At 37.3% G+C, this 12,124-nt stretch overlaps 1 long non-coding RNA gene across 1 annotated transcript in view; it reads right to left on the reverse strand.

Moving 5' to 3' along the window:
• LOC108786394 overlaps nt 1-9,727 on the reverse strand; it is a 55,344-nt gene extending 45,617 nt beyond the window's left edge. Inside the window, exon 1 of the long non-coding RNA XR_001941197.1 lies at nt 9,629-9,727. This is a non-coding gene — a long non-coding RNA (uncharacterized LOC108786394). The remainder of the gene's footprint in view (nt 1-9,628) is intronic.
• Between the last annotated feature and the right edge of the window lie 2,397 nt (nt 9,728-12,124).

Genomic DNA, 12,124 nt, shown 5'->3' on the forward strand with positions numbered 1-12,124 from the left:
GGGGCGCGCGCGAGCAGGAAAAAAATGCCGTCTGGAGACAGCAACCCGCTGATGCGAGTCTGCCGTCCGTCCGTTTTTTCTTAACGGGCGGACGGCAAGAGGTTAACATAAATAGGCATTTTATAAACATCTATTTCTAATGGAATTACACACAGGACCCACATCCTAGAATCAACACCCTTCCTTTTCAGGAAACCCTGGGTCCCATGGCACACATATAGATTAAATAACATTCTTTTAGAAGGAGAAACTGATTAAAATTATCAATTCTAGCTCTAGTGCTTAACTGGTATATGGTTTTTATTCTGCTTCTTGTTAAGGAATTATAATATTTTTAAAAATGTGTTGCCACTTGAATTTTTGAGCTATTTGCGATAATATCTCTCAGATGTTCAGGCATTTGAACTTTAAACTGTCTTTTTGTTTTTTCTATATACATTAACTTACAGGGACATATTAACTGGTACACAACCCCTCTTGACTGATAATTAAAAAAGGAATGAATCTTAAATTGTTTAAAACCATCACAATTAAAAAAGAATGTCCTTTTACTTCTACATATTTGTAAATAGAATATCCGCACATCTGTAGATGCTTTGTTTTTGATTGCTCCTAATTTAACTCATATGCAAGGCCTGAAACTCACTCCTAACTAGTATATCCTTCAAATTCTAGCTGTCATTAAAGGATATAGACCAAATATTTGTGCATCTGCTGGGTCCAATTAAAGGGCATGTCAGTGTTTGCTAATTCAATTTTTATAATATATTCCAGTGGGCAACACTGCTAAGACTCTTTTCCCCATCAGCTTTTTTTTTGTCCCCTACTTTCCCCACACAGGAGATAGCCACATTCCACCCAAAGTACTTATTTATAACACTACCACAGTCTGCTTTTAGAATTTCCTCTTTCTATCACTTCTTTTTGAAAATCCTGTCCTTGTATATAGTTGCATTTAATCCTAATCAACTGAGGTGGGAAATATCCACATGTACCAGTGCATTCCCTGCTGTTGGTTTACTAAAAGTCATAGTGTTAATATTTCCCATCATGATAAAGCTCCTAATCCAAAAACTGTATCTTTTCTTCATAAAAGGTTACAGTACGCAAGATACTAGCTGCATTGCCTTTTAAACGCTCAATACATTTCAACAAGGTCCTCTTCAGGCTACCAGCACATCATCCACGTATAAAGCCAGAGCGTAATATGTGCACTGAAACCAAGTTAACTCCCAATTCCCAAGATGAATACAAGTGTATGTTGGTGCACACACCAGTCCAAAGGCAACACCCTGTATTTATTTATAATAACATCCATTGAAACTGAAACAAAAATGATAGAGTACAAATCGTAAGATATTTAACACAAACTCACACAAGTTTGTGCACACAACTATTTTGGTTCCCTCTCTGGCCAGCAATGTGTTGGTATTTTAAGGTATTTAGGTATTTGAAGGTATTTAGCTACTCCACCTCTAAATCTACCAATACAAAGTTCCCTTCCATTTTTATGTCTTGTAACTTAATCAGAACATTATTGGAGTTTTGTACATATGATTTCCATCTTACCACCATGGGTTGTAGTTTCACATGCAAAAATAATATATGAGGTTTATATGTTCAAATACAACATTGGGTGTCTCTGGTATTTGTTAACTGTGAGCAATACCTCTGTGAGAAGAGACACACAGTGTTCTTTTTTTATTTTGATCTAGAAAATTGTATGTACAGTATAAGGGGCGGTAAAATTTTATGTTTAGGTGAAAGGGATACACCTGGGAAATTTAGGTACTAATAAACCAGGTATTTAACAGCATCTACACAAATGTTTTCAGAGAGTTGTATTTTAAAAAGCACGCAAGCTCATATTAAATTGTAGTACCCTTGCCAGGAGGACAAGAAAAATATCTAAGAATATCTGGTGAATTTCAACAATTTTGTCTCGCCACAATATTCTGTAGTGCATCCTTGGCATATGGTGGTTGTTCTGTACCCACTTCACCTTGCCCTGTGGCCTGTGTATAGCTCGACATGTAGCTAAACCCTCCTTTTCTGCGATAAGCCAGACTGCGTGATATCTTGATGCTTTATTAACAAAACGGGTTGGAGTATGCACATGTCTTATAATGAATATACTTATTGTTATTGCTATTACATAGGGGGATACAATCCCCCTATATAATAGCACAAGTACACTGACAGGTCCTCTTTATGGAGACATTAGGTGTCTCCCGAGCTGGTCCCGGGCCGCAGATGGGCTAGCGGATCCCGGGATTAAAGGTGAGGGGTCAGATGGCGGCACTCACGATCGGGGGGGGGGCTCCTGAAATTCACTCCATACAACCGATCGGCGGCTATAGAGCCGCTGATCGGTTGTATGTGAAACAGCCGTTAACGGCTGTAGAAACAAGCGGGTCTTTCCTGCCCGTGCGCGCGCTAGTTGTACCTTGATTGCAATGCACAAAACAACAGCAAACATCTCAGTAGTTATAGCTACCTTGTAAAGTGACATTTGTGTATAAATAAATATGATACAACTCTTATCATTTTTCTTGACCTATCTCTAGGTTTTTATACGTAAAGTAAAACCAAGCTATTGACATCTTTTGAAGCCATACTGGTACCTAATAGGATGATAATTTCAAAAGTCTAGGGTAATAAGAACATACTGGGCAATCCATTGGGAGTCTGTAATGGTAGATAGGTAAAGATCATCTGTTCTAGAAGATCATTCCATTATCACACACACACAGTTTGTGTAATCGTGAATATCTATTCTTATCAGGGAAGGAGAGTGGACAACATCATTTCTAGCTTTTCTGGAGCAAAAAATACAACTGGCCAAAAACATCCAGCACAGCAAGTCACTGTTTCCCTTGAGTTCAGGTGGGTCTGGATTGGGCATCACCTCATATCTATGTGTAAATCATATACTAGTGAACCATGACAAATGTACTATAATCGGTGCCCTTTTAGACTTTCCATATATATATGAATACTACAGGAAGCATTCACGTATTTCTCTTCAGCAGCCACACATTTTTCACAATCAAGTAACAGCAGTGCAAGTCTATTATAATAAGCTCATCCTGCCAGCAGCTATTTTGAAACACTGATCTATAAATATTATGTACCATTTTACAGCACTTACATAATTCGAAAAATGCTATTATTATTATTATTATTATTATTATTATCAGAAAAATACAAGAATATCTGGAGGAAATGTGTTTGATATTTCAGTGCCCTAATATAATGCTAATTTAATTTTATGGTTAAATATATTTAAGATTTATATCAATTGAAATCAATATTTTCCAACATAAATGCCTTAAACTCTTTCATGGGTGAGTAATAGAGCAATGTGACAAGGTAATTTAATAATTTTATGTTTGCTGGATCTTCACTGCATGCTGTTCTTGGCAATATTTTAGATGACATATGATCTATTTTTGTCTTTTCTCAGTTAGTGATGTCATTTGCTCCAGTTCCCATAACAAGTGTGATACAAAGAACAAAGTTTGCTTATTTTTCTGACAATAATTAGAATTATTATTTAAGTTATTAGACAATGGAGTTATGTTAGAAACAAAAAGCCATAAAAAAAAAAAGAATTAGAGGCAGCTGTAGACTAATAAGGGTTTTGAGGTTTTTTTTTGTATAATATACAGTATATCATTAAGGGACAAACGTGCTCTTCAAATAACAAGGCATATTGAAAGTATATCTAAAGATGAATTCCAGACAGATATAAAAAAAACACAGTTTTATCAAGTTATGTATTTATTAAAAAATAATTAAAACTAAACTTTCAGTCTTGTACATTGGTACAGATTCCTCTCAAGTAATGGAATTGTTTAGTCTGATTTCACTGCAGACTGTAAGTTTATTATAGTGTGCATTAAAAGCTACAGCAAGTCAGATACAGCCCACCTCATTTGTTGAAGGATGTCCAATGTCATCTATCTCTTTCCTCCCCAGCCTTTCTGCCCTGACCTACCCCTTCCATTCAATGGATTTCAATTATGAAGCTCATCATTACATGTGGGCATTACCTAGGGTGGTCTGCATGCAAATTCAGCCTGCCTGCTAAGGCTTACTGCTCCAGACTGGCATCCACACATTAGGGCAATCGGATATTTGCATAACACCTCCCACAAGCTAGTCCACTGCTTACATCATGTATGAGGGCTCTCGAGAGGTGCACCGACACCGGGTGCTGTGATGTTTTCAGGAAGCTATGTACAGCTCCCTGCTGGCCCTCCCATCACCCATGCTCTGCCAGTGGTGCATAGACTACAGAACATGTAAAGATCAGCTTATTGATTGCAATTGATCAGGAATGTCTGCACTCAGCAAAAAAATATTTTGCACAATGTAGACTCATAGAGGATGCTGGTGGTTGAAGGTGTTTAAGCATAACTTTAAAATCACAAGAGAGTGGCAATGCAGCAATAAAACTCTGTCCACCAAAAATGTTTGTGTGGTGCAACTGGAAAGATATAGATAAAACTGTAGATCATATAATGGTGATTTCATAGTTGAAGATAGGAAGAAAATGTTTGAAGGTGTGTATTTCACACCTAGCCCAATTAAATCTCACTAGTGAAAGGTTCATCATAGTTCTAAACTGTTATGAGCCATATTTGTGACACCACAGAAGCAAAATACAGTATATGTAGGTGTTGTGTGTTTCACACCTGGACCAATTTATCCTCACCAGTGAAAAGCACATCATAGCTAAACATCTAAAATAGTACAAAGACATATAGGTCATACCGTAGATGGGGAAGGAAACAAAATACATGTGGGTGTTGAGGTTTAACACTTTGATCGACTTATCCACAGTAATTAAAAGTACATGATAATTTTAAAATCTTACAGTGATCATTACTAATGGATACAATAGTAATCAGATCTACCTCCATTCATTTTGACTAAAATTAATATCATAGGGGTTGATTTACTAACCTCACAAACACGCCACAAACACGCCATGCATAAACACGCCGATTGCGCGCGCGCGTGCGCGTATACGCTTGGCGCGGAAACGTATGCAGGTTATACAGATGCTTGATAAATACTACCAACGCGCGCACATGGCGCGTTAAAATGCCGAGGATTCCATAGATTTTAGTTGTGCACCTTACCTATAGACACAACAGCCCATGTTGAAGCATAAAGCTTTGCAGTAACGTGCACCGATACTACTGAGATGCAACCTACCGGGTTTCAAGTCCCTGTGTGCAATATAATTTATCAGCAAAGTACTTATTTATATTGTTCAAAAGTCTGTGTGAGAACAAAGCTGTGAACTTTGCAGGCAGCTACTTCATAAAACCTTAAATCTGTATATTGTTGCTTATTGCCTATAATCACAAAAGGTGATATCACTGTGATGATAATGAGGTTTGAGTCCGTTAATATTAAATATAGCATTATCTTGTCCCCCAGTTCAAAGCAAATGCAGGCCTTTAAATACTGCTGCTCAGCATACACACTATTCATGTATGCTACGTAGTCAGTTTATTTTTTTATTGTACAATTGCTCATTTGCTAGGTACATTTCTGGAGGCTAAATATCCAGGGACGTTTTCAAAAGGAGGAACTTTCCTGGGAATCAGAGACAATTTGCACATGTTCCAACACATAACAGGGGGTATAAGTATCCTTCATGATGTACAAGAATGATGTGCAAGGAAATGGAGGCATCCAGAATGATTATATCATAATGCTAAAGGCACAATGGTTTGATTGGGGCCTGTGAGAATGAGATTAACCTCCCGCTGACAACAGTTTGGTAGTGTATGTGGGGATGAATACATTTAAACAGGAGGCCTCAGAAAGCTCATTTTAAACAGGTGAAATGCTGAGTTGTAGGCCACATCACTTTACTTAGTCACACTTACTTAGTCGCAGAACTCATGTAAGTCATGTATATTAACTACTGAAAGGTCATCTTACTGTAAATTGTCAAAGGGTTCAAGGGTCAGTACACCCAACTCTAATATTCTAGAGATTTAAAACATTGATGGTTTCTTACATCTTTTATGGACACTGTTGATCAGACCAGGGTGGTTTCTAAGGTGCTAATATATCAGGGGCATGATGCCATGATGACCACTTTGGATAAAATCTAGGAGTAATTTATTATTTTTAACTGAATAAAAACACATTGGTCTAAAAACTGTAATGTCATATCAAAATGACAGATTGATTTAATAGATTAATTAAAAGTAAGGTAAATTATACAATGTTCCAAAACTGTATAATGCATAGAATGTATCATCTCCATATCTCAAAGGAGACCTGGGCACTTAGTAGAAGATCTGGGACATGTGCCCCGGGTCCCAAGGTCTAGCAACACCCTTGGGTCAGACCTCTGAGCTCCTGGGTCTACACATCTTCTGCAGTCATTATAGAGGGAGCCCACTTTGCCTGTAGTATTAAAATGCTGCAAAGGTATTGAAATATGCAAAGGTGGATAGGAACACTCACAACTCCCAGGTGGATATGAAAACATGTGGGTACAATATAGGGAGATCTTGCTTTTGGTTGCATAAGAAGCCAGTGTCTGACTACCTTGTCTGCCTATATATAAAATTACACTGTTGGGTAGATTGACCCTTTTTAATAAATGCTGACCAACAAAGATATAATTACTATTTTGTTTGTATAAGGTTTGATTTATTTTTTAAGTGCTGTTAAACATTTTAAATATAGTTATAGCACTAAGAAACTGAAGGCACATAGCATTAGCCTAATTTCTTATATTAACAATATATGCTTTAAAATGCTCGCTGTATTTCGGGGCTATCAACATTCAGGGGTGCCTGGAGATTGAGCACAACATTACAATACCTAGATCAAGATAAAAATAAGCTGGTTTGAAATGTCAAATTTACATTGAACACAAAGATGAAAATTGGCATGTTTTTTTAGGATAAAAGGCTAAATTTAAATTATTTCCAATCTAAAAGTACATATTTTGTTCTACTTACATCAAAACAAAGGTTTTTGATACTGAAAATATTGCATGTTTCACATTTACAGAGCACAAGACTTATATAAAAGATATTGACAAGAATGTACAAAATCAAAGACCGTTTTATGCAGCATTTTATTTTACAGATAATAAAATCTCTTCGACAACATTAACTTGCCTCAGAAGTGTGAAATGTGAACAAATCTGCCATAATTGAGGGCAGAATAGGGTGACTATCTACCAAACTAGAGCTAGATTCATTAGCAAACCCTATTAAAAAAGTGCATAAAAATGCATGAAAATTGTATAGATAATGGCATGTTGGTTACAACAAAGATAAAAGCCATCTTTGCTCTGTTGCTCAGTGACTATTAAATATATTCTACAACCACACCTCCAGCCATAACCTTTTCTCCAATCAGCTACACAACCCTTTTACCAATGAAATGTTCAATCCTTCACTTACAGTCAAAATTTCAAAAAGAAAAGTATGCATATGAAGAAACAGGTATTAAACCTTGGTCAGAGTTGCCTATTTATTAAATGCATTATTATAGATATTAAATTATACCCAAACCCATACCCATACCCAAACAATTATACCCAAATTATACCCAAACCAATAAGATGTGGCAGTACCTTAAGTGCAGGGCACAGAGGGAAAACAAGGAAGTTTCAACATCTTCAATCACAAGAATACTCCAGCCATGTTCATACCTGTGCTTTTTTGGTGTAGCCAAATATATCTAAATCTGTACAAAATATGTAGATTTATACCATTATAGCTAATGGCACTGCCTTCATTGCTGTGTTTTTTATGTAGTGCCAGCGCTATTGGTTATGATGGCATACGCGCCAAGCTTTCTGAAATGTGAAAGAGACCTTCTAGCACAGTATATTTAAGGGGCGCACCCCTGCCATGCTCCCAGTTATACAAACCATTAAGAATTTATATGCCAAAAATTATTGGTTAAACAAAGAATTGTTTTTCAACCACTACATTCCCTTTATACTGGCTTTTTAAAAAAAAAAATAACACACAAGATAATTATTAGATAAGATAAAGGTTTGAGTGCAGAATAACAATTTTGGTAGTTAGGAGGAAAGAGACGGAGGAATTTGGTTCCAAATGAGGGATGCACAGACCTCACTGTTAATTGTGCATGCAGTTTCATAGGTGTGAATAGCCTGGCCCAGAGGGATTACTAAAATAAAGGCTGGGTCAATGCTCCAAGATCAATGAGCAGACACTATGTAGGGTTAAAAAAACAGTACAGTTCACATACTGAGTTTCATTTTTTTTTTAAAACTAACGCCAAATCTTTTTTTGGCTTTAGTCCTCTTTTGGGTCAAAGGAGTACATTTACTAAGCGAACAGCCACACAAAGCCTGAAAAAATCACAACAACATTGTCGAGATCCACCCAACTGCCTGATTGACAGCTGCCTCTCTAAAGCCAGAGCCAGATGTGTCTGCTGACTCCCCTGTCACTGCTCTTTGCAGGAAGAAGACTGTGAACTGACTGGTCAGCGGTTCATGATCACTCAGCTCTGGATCTATAGAGCAGGCGTTTGACATGTAAGGCAATAGTATGGATAGAGTTTACACACACACATGCACAGACTATTGTCAGACCTGTAGGGATAGTGCACAGGTATAGATACAAAAATTATTTTATTTTGCATTAAATCAGTAACGATTATGTACACAGGAACATCAGAATCATGACTGCCTCTATTTGATAAAGACAGTGCCAACCTAACTTACCAGTTTCAAGGCACTTTCCTGAAATGGGTCATAAAAACAGTGAATTAAGATTCATGATCATTGATGAAATGTCACATACAAGAGCAAGGTGTGATTGCAATTTGGCATTGACAAGAAGGAGGCAAGGTGTGTTCATAAACTCACATCACTGCACCCTAGGACCCCTTTCACACGGGCATTCTAATCAGGTCCTCCTGTCAGTTTTTCAGGTGGATCTGATCGTGCGTCCGTTTCTATCTGATTAGCCCTGACTCTGGCCACATCCAGAAAAACAAACGGAACAGAGTCCCATTTCGGCGGACCTTATTGTGTCGGATCTGGGGTAATCTGATGTAAACGAACAGCAGCTTTGACTGGTCACAGTCAACACAAACATATGTTAAACTTTGCTCAGTTTTATGGCCCAAATTCAAAGAAAATCCATATATTTTTGATAATATAATACAAGCACCGTTCATGTAAATGCCTGAAAACTTGTCTTTAAATGTGCTGATTGGCAGCAAGCAGTGATGTCATAGCTGTAAAAAAAATATACCCTTAAAGGTCAGTTCAGTCAAATATAACATACTTGGAAAATGTAAAATCAGTGTTCATACTGAAATTTATGACTTGAAGATATTACACATATTAGCTCAGAAATGAGACATGTTATCAAACTGAAACTTTTACAACATAAAGAATAATATAGCTACTCACTATGAACTAAAACCCATTTCATAGGTTATAGAAACTGTAGTCAAACTCTCGTTCTGACACATTTCGTATGTATATTGTTCTAAAATTCATTAACGAGCTTTAATATATTGGACATGACTATAAATATGCAGCAGACCACAGAAGGGTAACTGTTACTGAAGGTAGTCTATGAACACTCACTGTGGCCAGTTTTGCTCCCCCACTTGCAAAGTGTTGGTTTCATCCAGATGTTATTGATAGAAACTGGGTGGTCCTACATCCAATGTGGCATACCGAGATCTGGCTGAAACACAAAGCAACAGATGTAAACAAATATAATTAGGCAATTAGGTGAATTAAATTAGGCTGTGGTAATTCTTACCTTTAGAAGAAGTAGGCAACACATAGGCAGGAATATTTTAAGAGATATAACCCAAATAAAAAAAAAAGAAAAAGCCCAGAAAATTTACATGATTAGCGCAAAACATTTTAACCCTTCATTATTCATGTCCAGATCAAACAGGTAATCATACTAGGAATCTCTCTCCAACTTGTCACATTAAAGTGATATTACAGTCAAAATGGGTTTAAGCTATTTCAAATGTTGATGAAATAATTACCAATGGATGCTGCTTCTTGTTGTTTAAAAGTCTTAGTTTCCTGCAGAATCACCTGTCCCTCTGAGCACTGGTTCTGACTTCCTGTTTTAGAGTGACTCCTTTGTCAAGCAGAGTATTATGCAGTCACTCTTGCATGTGCTAGTAAGCTGTGTGTGTCTCCACAAACACACAGAAAGAAAATTTGAGAGTTTAATACTACTTTAACTCATTTTTAGTACTGTAAAAAGCAATTACAACTAAACTTTTTAAAACAAGGTATTTATTTGAAAAACGACACTATTTGTTTGACCAACTCCCACCACCTGTTTCACTAAGATGACATTAACTAACCCAAATAAATATTTTTTCTTTTCAGAAAAATAATTTTAACAAAACATTCCCAGAATAATGTGTCTGATTCATCAGACACAAGGTTTGGTATTCACGTAACCAAATAGGCCACCTGTGCATGTTGATACATCATATGTTCTTCAGACCAAAGCAGGTACGTGAACAGTAGGTCACAGGAATTTCCCCCCTCCTTTATAAAAACTACTTATAGACACCAATTGGCTCAATGTAAACGTATTACTGTTGTAAACTAAATAAGCTAAATAAGAAAGAGGGGTATGTTGTTCTTTATTTTGAATAAAGGTATTTCTAAGATTTGTGAGTCATATAATCCAGTGCACTGTGGGTGCAAAAGAGGTTATTGTGTTTACATCTAATGTAGGTCTTTTGAGGGGCAGGGTTCCAGTTTTTCTGGGGCATCATAACAGCTTTTTTTTTACATATACTGATATCTTACAGTTGTACTCTGGGATAAGCACATATCGTGTAAATACAAGAGTCATGTATATTCTTACTTGAATGTTGGTGTACTTTGCATGCATATTTACAGTGTAAAACTTTGCCTTTGTGCAGGAGCTTCTTGTAATAAAGACCAGTCATTGCTGATTTTTCAACTTGTGCAGGGTGACTTGTCTTGTCTCCACCCCCTCCTGTATTTTTCTGCAGACAGCCTGAAGTTGCTGGATCCTGCTGGATCTCTCCCATAGCTCCACTCTCTACACAGGCTATGTGCAGTACGATGATGATGTCACTGCTTCTTTTTCATGTTAATGTCTAGGTTCACAAAGGCATTTGGTACATAGATGGCATATTTAAATCCGTTATGCCTACTGAGGAATATGTTTAAATGAAATTGTTTGTGCCCTTACTGCACTTCACTACATCTATGATGTCTCTGAATTTATAACAATGCAATAGATCTTTGGAGGTATAAGGTGTAAGGCAGGGCCACCGCTGATACACCTGCAGGCCAAGGATGATCCCACTTGCAGACCAAGGATGATGATGAAACAGTCCCCTCTCTCCCCTGGCCCCCTGTTAAACTGATAGGATTCGGGGATAGAGGGGACTATTTCACCACTTTGTCTGAGGAGTAATATAGGGAGGTGTGGCTCCTGATAATTAATTTATAGTGCGGTCTGCACAGGCCAACCCCAGTACGGAAGATTTAATTATAACTTATTATATTGCTGCCTGTGGGGAATATTGTTAATAACTCTTGATAATTAGGCTACATTCATACTGTGCACAAATGTGCAATTTAGATTCCTGTGGTAGGAACTTACAGTTTCCTGCAGCAGGAATCCCAAATCTCCCATTTATATGTGGCCGTTATCACCTGTTCAACATAATGACCGGGTGACAGCGGCCACATCTGTAAGCGATATTAGGTTTTGGAATAGATCACTGTCCCTGGATGCATGGTAGTTATCTGTTCCAAACCGCATGTAATCGTATGACATACAATACATGCAAACTGCTGCTTACAGGTGATTAACTTGAACGAGTAACAGCAACCGCATCTAAATGGGGGATTTGGGATTCCTGCTGCAGGAATCTCAAATTGCACATTCACACATAGTATGAATGTAGCCTTAATAATATTTTGTACCCCAGGCAACAATAATAATTCTTTGCTCTCTTTTTAGAGCTAGAAGCAGCAGTAGAATCTTCAGAATTTAACACTTTCTGGTGTATCGGATGCCTGCATTCCTTGCTATGGTTCCTCCCAGTCCAATACATCACT

Source organism: Nanorana parkeri, unplaced genomic scaffold (assembly GCF_000935625.1).
Source record: "Nanorana parkeri isolate BGI_ZX_2015 unplaced genomic scaffold, ASM93562v1 scaffold208, whole genome shotgun sequence".
NCBI classification, from domain to species: domain Eukaryota; kingdom Metazoa; phylum Chordata; class Amphibia; order Anura; family Dicroglossidae; genus Nanorana; species Nanorana parkeri.